This window comes from Nelumbo lutea, chromosome 8, assembly GCF_056320005.1.
Source record: "Nelumbo lutea isolate HS-2025 chromosome 8, American lotus-T2T, whole genome shotgun sequence".
Lineage (NCBI taxonomy): Eukaryota > Viridiplantae > Streptophyta > Magnoliopsida > Proteales > Nelumbonaceae > Nelumbo > Nelumbo lutea.
The window spans coordinates 19,234,745-19,244,820 of NC_142691.1; the positions used below are offsets into that span (position 1 = coordinate 19,234,745).

Genomic DNA, 10,076 nt, shown 5'->3' on the forward strand with positions numbered 1-10,076 from the left:
AATAGAACAAAAAAATTAAGTTTTTTTAAACTGGACTGGACAGGGAGTTGTTCTTGGAGCCTTTTCCGGGTTGAATGGTCCGATTATTTGGTTTGAATGGATGGCCTATTTTGACAAAAAAAAAATAAAAAATAAAAAAACAGCCAAAAATTATTGTCCATGTCGATGGTTTGACCTCTCAGGTCAGCTATTTGTTGATCAAATCAATGATTTTTGACCAAAAAGCAATTCTGGGGTGAAACGAAACAAGTTAGGTGTTAATTCTCAATTTTTCTAGTCCAACTGTCCGGTTTTGAAAACACTACAAAAAAGTAGAAACAAATAGAAGATATTTATGAACCTAAACGATTTCTCAGCGTGGAATTGTTTGTCGCTACTTCTGGTTGTGTTGGAACTCAAATGGAGAACACTCAATGGACTTTGATAAAAAGATGGGGACAATTTTGTTCTAAAAAACTGGAATAAGTGCTTAAAATAAGCAGTCCCTAGACTGTTTTTCAAGTATTTATTTTGAAAACAAACAGTTATTTACTCCTTTTTTTTTGCCCAATACCAATAAATGATTATTTGCCACTTATTTTGTTATTCAAATGAATATCTAAAATAATCTCCGGTAACAATGTTGGTTAGGAGGCTGAACTGAACTGTTTTCACCGCCGGAGTCAAGGGACATTGTGTTGAACATGAGGGAAAAGAGTAGAATGCATGATGAAAACCAAGGTTCAAAGTATCGACACATATAGGCCTGTATCGGCCGATACATATCGTTTCGGGACCCTCTCCGATACGCCCCTACAATAGATGTATCGGAGGTCTGACCGGTTCAGGGGGTAGAGGAGACCTAAACTGGCCCTTCCTAAACCGGTTACGAAAAAAAAAAAAAAAAACAACCAAAATATGTATCAATTCACCCAATACACTCCTATTGGCATATCGAACATATCGATTGCACACTAATAATGGACTACGTAGACTCTGTTTCTTGTTCACTGTTAACTTTCCCTCGTGGTCTGAGGTGGACCACCCACCACCCTTTGATGTGAACTCCGGCCAGCAAATGTAGGAGAATAATTAAGCTTGGTGAGGCAACCTAGTCAAGGATGGTAGGAGAATTTAAGATGATGGACAATTTAGCTTAACCAACAAAGTCCTTTCTGATACTAGGTCAATTTAGCCAACAGAGGCAAGAGATAAAACCCAATTGATCAATTGGTAGGAAATTGGGAGCAGTGGCAGTCAATGGTTATAGAAGTTAGGCTTAGTTTGGATGAGCTTTTTGCTTTTGAATTTGAGGCTGTGAAAAACAAAATTGAGTAAGATGCGTTTTGAACATTTGTTAGGAATTGCTTTCGAAAACATCATAAATATGAAATACAAAGCTGAACTTTGTATTTTGGGCTTTGATAGTACAAACACTGAAGCTTATTTATACACAATTCAGTTTTTTTTTTTTTTTTCTTGAAAAATATTGATACGGACACTTATTTTTACTTACAATTAAGCAATGTGGAATAAAATCTTTACAAAAATTTTCCTAAACTTGTACCCACCGGGTCCTCTTTACATTCAAGTATTCAAAATCTGCCTAGTTGATTTTAAAATGGCCTTTTTTGACATCAAATAACATTTCCATTTATAGTTTTTAGGAAAACTTTACCAAATAGTAAGTAATCTTTATGCTTTATTTTTCCTTTTTCAGTTTTTGTACTTCTACACAAAACCAAAATATACTTCCTTTTTCTTTTAATCTTACTTTTCAACCTTATTTTGCTCAATTGATCATTCATCTATTTTAGTTTTTGGACAGCATGATTCGTTAAGACTAAGTTTGATTTGTAAATTGTAATAACAGGGAAAAAGACTAAAAAATATATCTTTTTGTCTTGCTTTTATTATTATTATTATTATTTTCTTTTTTTGAAACAGCCCTTAGGCTAAATTCATTGCACCAAATCTTCTTCCAGTACAAGAATAATAAAGTCAGGAGGTAAGGACCAAGTAGTGTTCCTACACATATGACAAGCAAATTTTGCAATTACATGGGCAGGCCTATTATTTGTACAAGGGATAAAGGAGATTAAAACATAATGGAATTCTTGCAAAAGATTCATACAATGTGTGAGGTCACCAAGGGATATCTCGAGGGGCATCCAACAGGATATCTATTATCTTTTGCACATCTCCTTCAATGTTAATATGAAAGAAGTGGAGTTTCTTCGCTATTTGGAGTCCAGCTTTGAAAGGTCGCACCTCAGTAATGTCAAGATCCATCCTTTCCATGCAAATGGCTCTACTAAACACAACTTCCAATGTGATTTTTCAAGATAATGCCAAGCCAGAAAAAGAATTTGTATTTGCACCATCGACATTAATCCTTTAATGAAGCCAATTCCTCAATCTATGTATGGGCTGATGAAATAGTTTCAACTGGGTTGAAAGCTTTATTCTCTATTGCCTTCTTGCATCTACTCTTCCAACAGTGTCAGTAGATTATAGCAAATTTACTGAAAAGACCAAGATCATCGTTGGATTATTTCTACTCTATTCCCACCATAAGGACATCCAATCGAGAAGAGACCAGTCTGATTTTTCCTCCGTGCACATGGCTAAGCAAGATCCAAACCAAACTGATCTTACAGCTTGGCAATGGATGAATACATGATCCGCATCCTCTCCCCCAGAAAGACAATGGATGAACTGAGAATTCCAGGTACCATTAACTGAGTTAGTAGGGACGCCACCTTATCTGTAAAGCTATATCATGGGTTTGGTAAAAGAGCATTTGATATCCAAGGATCTCCATAGATGCTTGTATTCCACCCATTAAAGATAATGTGGACCTCCCTTGAACCTAACATACTCCTCCAAATTTTAAAATTAGAACTCATTTTTTTCATAGTCCAAAGGGTTTCATCATTACTGAGATACTTCAATCTTAATATATTAGTCCAAAGACGTCCTTGTTCAGTTAAGAATCTCCATGAGTTTCATAATGGGTATTCTATTTTTCGAAACTCAATCCTCCTTGTTTCTTTGTTCTCAAAAATTTACTCCAGCTTTGTAAATAAATATGAGACTCATTTGAATTCAACCCCCACCAAAAATCACGTGCCATAGATTGGGTGCAGATTCCTTGGGGAGGGGGTTAGTCGCCATGAAATAAGTGGGGATAGCATTGATAGTAAATTTGATAAAAAAACTTCCCTACCAGCATGAGATAAGCAATTTGACTCCCAAGATTTCAACTTGTTCTTACATTTTTCCAAAATGAAGTGTCAAGTATTGGTTTCATTTCCTTGGGTGAAAAGAGGAGAGCCGAGATAGAATTCCTTATTTTTCATAACAGTAACTCCTAAGCAATTAGCGATTTCAAATCTCAGTCTTCTATGGACATTGGAGTTGAAGTGAATTGAAGACTTACTCAAATTAACTTGTTGACCCGAACAACTATTGAACTCAACAATGGTGTTTTTGATTGCATTGATCTCATTGCCGGAACTTGTACCCATAATAAGAATATCATCTGCAAAAAGAATAAGAGGTTAATTTTTGGGCAATTCCTCACAACTTTGAAGCCATACAAAATTCCAGTCTCCATCTTGTGAAGGAGAAGTCTTGAGAATAAATCCGTATAGAGAATAAAAAAAATACGGTGCGAGCAGATATCTTTGCCGAACACCTCTTTTCGGCTTGAAGCTACTCCCTAAATTTCCATTCAAAGTTCGGACTAAATCACGGAATTTATTGGAAAAGCCACGCTTTTGCAAATTCCATAAAAGAAAATCCCCTTCGACCCTGTTATAAGCTTTAGCCAAATGTAATCAGTGGATGAAGGATGATCTTGCTTTTATTGTTTAACTGATAAAATATTGAAATAATAGATCATTCATCCATGCTCTAGCCTCCTCTCTAACCGTTTCTAGCTTTCCCCTAATTCCTCCTGTTCCCATTTCCTAGGCAAGTTCAAATCGGTGATCCATCTCAAAATCCGATCAATTTCTGTAGATATTTCCCCGGTTAAATTAAAGCTAAAGCATTTGATCACCCCCCCGACTCTAACTTTCCTTCAGCAAGGGAAAAAAACAAAGAAATCTGACCTTTCTGCCGGAAATTACATACGCCTTGCAACAGTAGGCTTCTGATCAATGTACAAATTGATCATTGGAGATCGATCAAGTTGGTCACAGCTTAAACATCTTGTTCTTGGTCGATAAACATAAAAATAATATGGAATCAAACATCAAAATAACAAATTGCAGTAGAGAACAACTTTGTGATGGTTTGCTTTTCAGATTCATTGTAAGGAAGAAACAAATCTAGGATAAGAAAAGAAAAAAAAAAAAAAAAAAAGGAGGCACCTAGCCTAACTAATCAAGCCTCCAATTGATTCCTTTCCCCTCTTGAAATTACATTAGTAAGAAGAAGAAGAAGAAGAAGAAGAAGAAGAATGGGCGAGGACCAAGCAACTCTGGTTCCACGTCCGACGAACCGGAAACGATATCGTGCCATTTCCAGAAGACCCTGTGGAGGAATCGCCTCTAGACTTGTGCAACGCGCAGCCACAGTTGCGGTGGTAGGGCCTCCGCTCGATTTCCGCGCTGCAGTCAGACATGCAGCCGGAGAAGACGCACTGGAGCAACCCAAAAGCAGCTCCGGTGGCCATTCTCGGTCGATCTCCCAACTGGGTTTTTCTCTCTTCTCTAGAAGGCCCGTGCACCCGTTGCAAGCTTTATTTATAAGCGGTGGTGGCACGCTGTACGCGGCATGGACAGAAGGAAAAGTGGAGTAAAGTGTGATTAAAGGTGGTAAGTGCCGAGAAGGCTGAAGGGTGATGGGTGAAGGGTCTCTCACGCAAATGGGTAGCTTGGGTCGCTCTGGCGCTGGGCGATGGACCTGCTGGAAGAGCGTGGCTTGTCGGCCGAGACAAAAGAGTGGCAGAGGCTACCCACATGAGAGAGAGAGGCTGGCTGGCTGGAGCTGGACCTCACCGACTGCACCACTCGACAGCCTGGCCCTCACCCAGTCACCCGCTTTTATAATTTAGATATTGTTAAATAGTTGGGAGTTGGAAACAGTTTCACAAGTTATTATAATTTCACACATCACCCAAATAACCCAACTGTTTATTTGCCCCAAAGACCAAGAAAATCTGGAATGGAATCTCTTTTTTCTTTTTGTTTGGTAGAGAGACTAAAAGAGAAATCTCTTCTTCTTCAGCAGGTCAAAGTTTGACTCTACCTGTTAATTAATATTATTGAGCAAGTTGGGTATGTATAACAGTATAAGGCCGGATTACTCAAAGTTCAAACCATACATCGAAAATTGTGGGTTTTTTTCTGTTTTTTTGGGCCAATTATGGGATTTTTCAACTTTTAGATCTAAAGACTGACAGTGTCAGAGATGACAAGGAAATCTCTTCTTTCAGTTTATATTTATATTTGTACTACTATAAATATAAAAGTGGGAATAATTCCCTAAAGAATCTGGACTGTTTTTTTTTTCCCTTTTTGAGGGAAAAATTTGCAATTTCGATGCTACTTTTAAGTGTATTTACATTTTCTCTCGTAAAGTCTGATATTCAAGTTATGACCCTCACTCTCTCTTTCTACAAAATCTAAAAGAAAGCACCAAGAATTTCTTATCTTTTGTAGTTTGACACATGGATGTCCCTTCTATGAACTTATAGTAAGGAGACTAATATGTTTTTTTTAATGGATTGCTAAAGAGGTGTTTGCTAATGTGAATGGTTTTGTTGTTTTAGAACAAAAACAACTGCAAACATCTGTTAGTGTTTTCAGTAGTTTTTTTATTTAGAAAATAAAACCATTCACATCAACAAATCCCGCCTGATATGTTATTAGTTTAAGAGTTTCTTACCTTTTTCTTTCGTTTATCAATTTATTTTGCCCCTTTTGCCTCCATTTTTCTTCTCATTCTCAACTCTGCTTTTAGTTTATGAGAAAATCATTTGGTAAACTGTGAAAAAGTTATAAAGGAGTTCATAGAGGACTTTGCACAGAATTCCCAATTTCAATAATTTTCTCATAAACCAAACGCAGATATCTCTTTGTTAAAAAAAGAAAGTAATTACCCTCAATTTTCTTTTTGTCACAAAAAAGACAAGCACATGGATCAGAAATCCCGAACGGAAGGAAAAGGGACCTGCGCTAGCCAAACTACTGTTGCTCTACATGCTTGCTCCTTTGCTCCTTCCCCTCCACACAAGCAACTCAAGAATATATCTTTGTTTGCCATTAAAATCTTAAACTTCCTTCCGGCTCTTCATTCCCCGTTTGGTTCGGCTCTTCATTCCAGTCAGATCTAGTACTCGCGGCTGGAAATGGACAGCTAGTGTCTTTGGAGGTTCGGAATGAGCATCCACATAACGGCTGGTTCCCTGGTTCGGACCAGGGTCTCTGGCACCGGCATTTATTACTCGCGGTTGGAAATGGACAGCCAACGTCTCCGGAGGTTTGGAACGAGCATCCACATAACAGCTGGTTCGAAACAGTGTCTCCGGCACCAGCATCTATTACTTGCGGTTGGAAATGGATGGCCAGTGTCTCCGGAGGTTCGAAATGAGCATCCACATAACGGCTGGTTCGCTGGTTCATAACAGCGTCACCGGCACCAGCACTGTCTGGGTTTGAAAAGAGGGATTGAGGCTCGGAGAGAACCAGCAAACCAGCGAAAAGAGAACCAGTGTCTCTAGTGAGATTGAGGCTTGGAGAGAACTAGCGAAAAGAGGGATAACTCTTCTTTTTTATTTACCATAAAGTGGAGCTTCTGGGTTTTGATGAACCAACGTCTCTTTTCCTTTTTCGATGTTTTATTTTGAAATTTTGAATAAAAATAAAAGGTAAAATAGTCGTTTTCGTCGATTTCAATTAGTTGAACCAGAAGAATCGTTTAAGATATTTACCCAAAAATTAAATATAAATACAGAAGATGTTTCAAATGTATTGTGCTGAGGATCAAATCCGGATTCTGTAAACATTGAGAGCAGATCCTGCTTCTGAAATCTGTGCAACTAATTTTGGAATGGGAATTCAATATTTGGATCTCATTTTTGAATTATCATACAAATTTCTTCTTGTCATTAGAATCCAATATATTTGAACAACAACAGGAGGAAAAGTTCATGACATTCAATACAAGTCAAAAGTGCTTCACGTCAAGGCCATAGAAATTAAATGAGAATATTTTTATTAGCATAAAATCCTTCTCTCTGAATAGAACTGTTCAAAAGGAATTGGGATTAGCTGAACGTGATGGGTGTGAAACTAATTACTAAGTTTCACATAATTTATGAGTCCCATTACGAAAGTTATGGGTCCCATATATTTTATTATTAATGAATCTTATCATTGGTTCTACCATTGCGTTCAGCTAAATCTTGCTGAAGGCTTTTTATGCAGTAGCTTTTGGTTTTGTAAGGTAGCTATTCTCCACCCATACAGTACAGCCAATAAGCAGTTTCGATAAAAATTTCAGACAGCCAAAGTATGTTGGTCAGCCAAAAAACGAAAATAAAAAGATTGTTTGCTGAAGCTTCTTAGAGTCCGTTTGGTTTTGGTTCATGATCGGAATCGGAATGGGAATCCCTTGAAATTGGAATCGGAATGATCTTTTGTTCGTCAAGAGACAGGAATTGAAATCAACCATGATTTTCAATTTTGCCCCTAATAAAAGTAAAAAAGCAGAAAATGCATGAAAATACTAAAAAATATAGAAATTACAATAATTTTGCAGCAAATTCAGAAAAATGCATGAAAATACTCAAAATCTGCATAAATTGCAAAAAATATAGAAATTTTGCAGGAAAATGCAGAAAAAAACATGAAAATACCTGAAATTTTGCTAAAATTGCAGAAATTACAAGAAAATCAGAAAATTGCAGAAATTACAATAATTTTGCAAAAAAATTCAGACATTCTAATGGTCTCAGTTTGAACTTTGAATGAACCGAGCAAAAAATCAGGATAGAATCGAAACAAAAGAAGTATATAAATGGTAATAGATGGAGAAATAAACGAGGAAATTACCTCCACTGGCCTTCCTTTTCACAGTTTTTGTATAGGTCGGCCATGACTTTCTTCTTCAAGTCAGACACAGAGAAGCATTTGAATGAAGGTTTATGATTTGCAAAGTCTGATGAGTTGTCAGACGAGAGGAGCTTAACTTGCTCCATTGAGAGCTGCTGAGAAGAGTTATCGGAGGAAAGGGACAATAGCTCGTAGACCATCTTGTAACTTGGAATGTACTCTTGGAGCACGTCGGCGACCTCCTTGAAGTGTCGGAGGTAGAGGAGGGATCGATCTTTGAACTCCAGAGCCGACTCAGGCCGCGGAGAGAGGGCAAGAGCGGAATCGAGGAGGTTGAGGACCGAGGCGATCTCCGACTGCTCCAGGGTTGCAATGAGTAGGCGAGCGTCTTTTACATATTTGTCTACGATCTGAGAAGCAAATGCAGGTCACTTAAGATGGAGTTCCGGTGTAAACAAACAATGCCATTGAATAAATCGAATAGAAGGAACCCAGAAATAAAGGCCTCACTGGTGAGGATGGGCCAATCTGAAATCGTTCAAACCAAACAAAAAACAAGAAGAAAACCCGAAAAAAAAAAAAAGATCAACTAATTGGACCGCAGGACAGTCCGAAAAACCCAAAATGAAACACCAACAGTAGCAGAAAGCTTAATAAAACAGGGGAGGGAAGGTGATAAATCGAATCCCCCACAGTAGATCATCGGTAAGAAAAAACGAATAACGAAGCAGAGAAAGTGAAACCCACCTATCTGTTGTGAAGCCACCAATGCTTCAAATTTCGATTGGAGGGGTTTTTGTTGGGAAACTAATAGTGGAATGGGAATCACATATGGGGATGGCATTCCGCCTACTCATTCCCATTCCCTTCGACCAAACATCTGGATTCATTCCGATTTCAGGATCCTATTCCCTCGAACCAAACAGACCCTTAGTATCCTTTTCAAGGTAGGATTGTCATTGGTTGAGTCTATTCAATAAAACCAAACTAACTAAACCGACACCTGTCTTATTCGATTGGTTTCGGTTCCTTATTTTGTGCTCCAATTATTATTAATTCGGGACTGATATCTCAAACCGACTCAATCCACACCAATTAAATATTGGGAAAATCTATGATGTAGAAAAGATATGGTATGGAAAGAATTTTGACCAATCAAAATTCACCCATAAATTTTGATAAATAATACCAGATACTATGTTTATAATTCCAATTGATTGGTAAAAAAATTTTCAAATACCATATATTTTTTAATATCATAGTCGAACCCATAAATATTTAATAATAAGATAATAGTACCCACTTGGTAGCTTTCTTATGTCTTTCTTAAAATTTGTATTGATGAAGGAAGATTTGGCCCGACCTCACAGTTATGCGACACGTGGCAAAAACAAATAGCTCGGCACAAAAGCAAGCCTAAGGCGCGAACACCAAGGGGAGACACCAGCAGATCGAACTCCCTACTGGGGGCCCGAACTCACCCTTGGCCCCAAACCAAAAAGTAATCCGAACTGGCCTACCTTATCATTCCGGGATATACCTCGTCGAACTGACCAACCTTGTAACAGTTCGGCAAACACCTCGCCGAACTGGCCAACCTTGTAATAGTTCGAGATACACCTCGCCGAACTGGCCAACCTGGTAACAGTTCGGGATACACGCTGAACTGGCCTACCTTCAGTTCGGGATATACCTCGCCAAACTGGCCCACCCAATACATACCTCCGAACTCAAGACTTCGCCTCGCTCACCACTCCGCATCACCTTCTGCGCACCAAAACCAAGCAAATCGTACCATGCCTGACACTGAGGAAGTCCGTACCCGAGGGCGCCGCACCTGACTGACTTGGGATTTGATGCCTGATGGCCACACTCTAAACGGCCACCTGACACCGCCATCTCCAGTTAGAGAGACGGTTAGGCAGTGACGGTTCTGTCCCAGCAGAAAGAACGACGACCGAATTGACAGACGCAAGGGTAATCATACCCGACCTGACAAGGGCCTCGGAGCGAGTACGCGAAGTGATTATA

General features: G+C 38.6%; 2 long non-coding RNA genes across 2 annotated transcripts; both read right to left on the bottom strand.

Annotated features, from left to right (window-relative positions):
• Positions 1-1,827: 1,827 nt before the first annotated feature.
• On the bottom strand, positions 1,828-5,406 carry LOC148843153 (uncharacterized). Its single transcript, XR_016103657.1, has 2 exons — positions 3,422-5,406; positions 1,828-2,851 (listed from the first exon to the last, which is right to left on the bottom strand). It is a non-coding gene; the product is annotated as an uncharacterized LOC148843153 (long non-coding RNA).
• A 2,407-nt stretch (positions 5,407-7,813) lies between these two features.
• Positions 7,814-8,948, bottom strand: LOC148843154 (uncharacterized). Its single transcript, XR_016103658.1, has 2 exons — positions 8,793-8,948; positions 7,814-8,455 (listed from the first exon to the last, which is right to left on the bottom strand). It is a non-coding gene; the product is annotated as an uncharacterized LOC148843154 (long non-coding RNA).
• Positions 8,949-10,076: the final 1,128 nt, after the last annotated feature.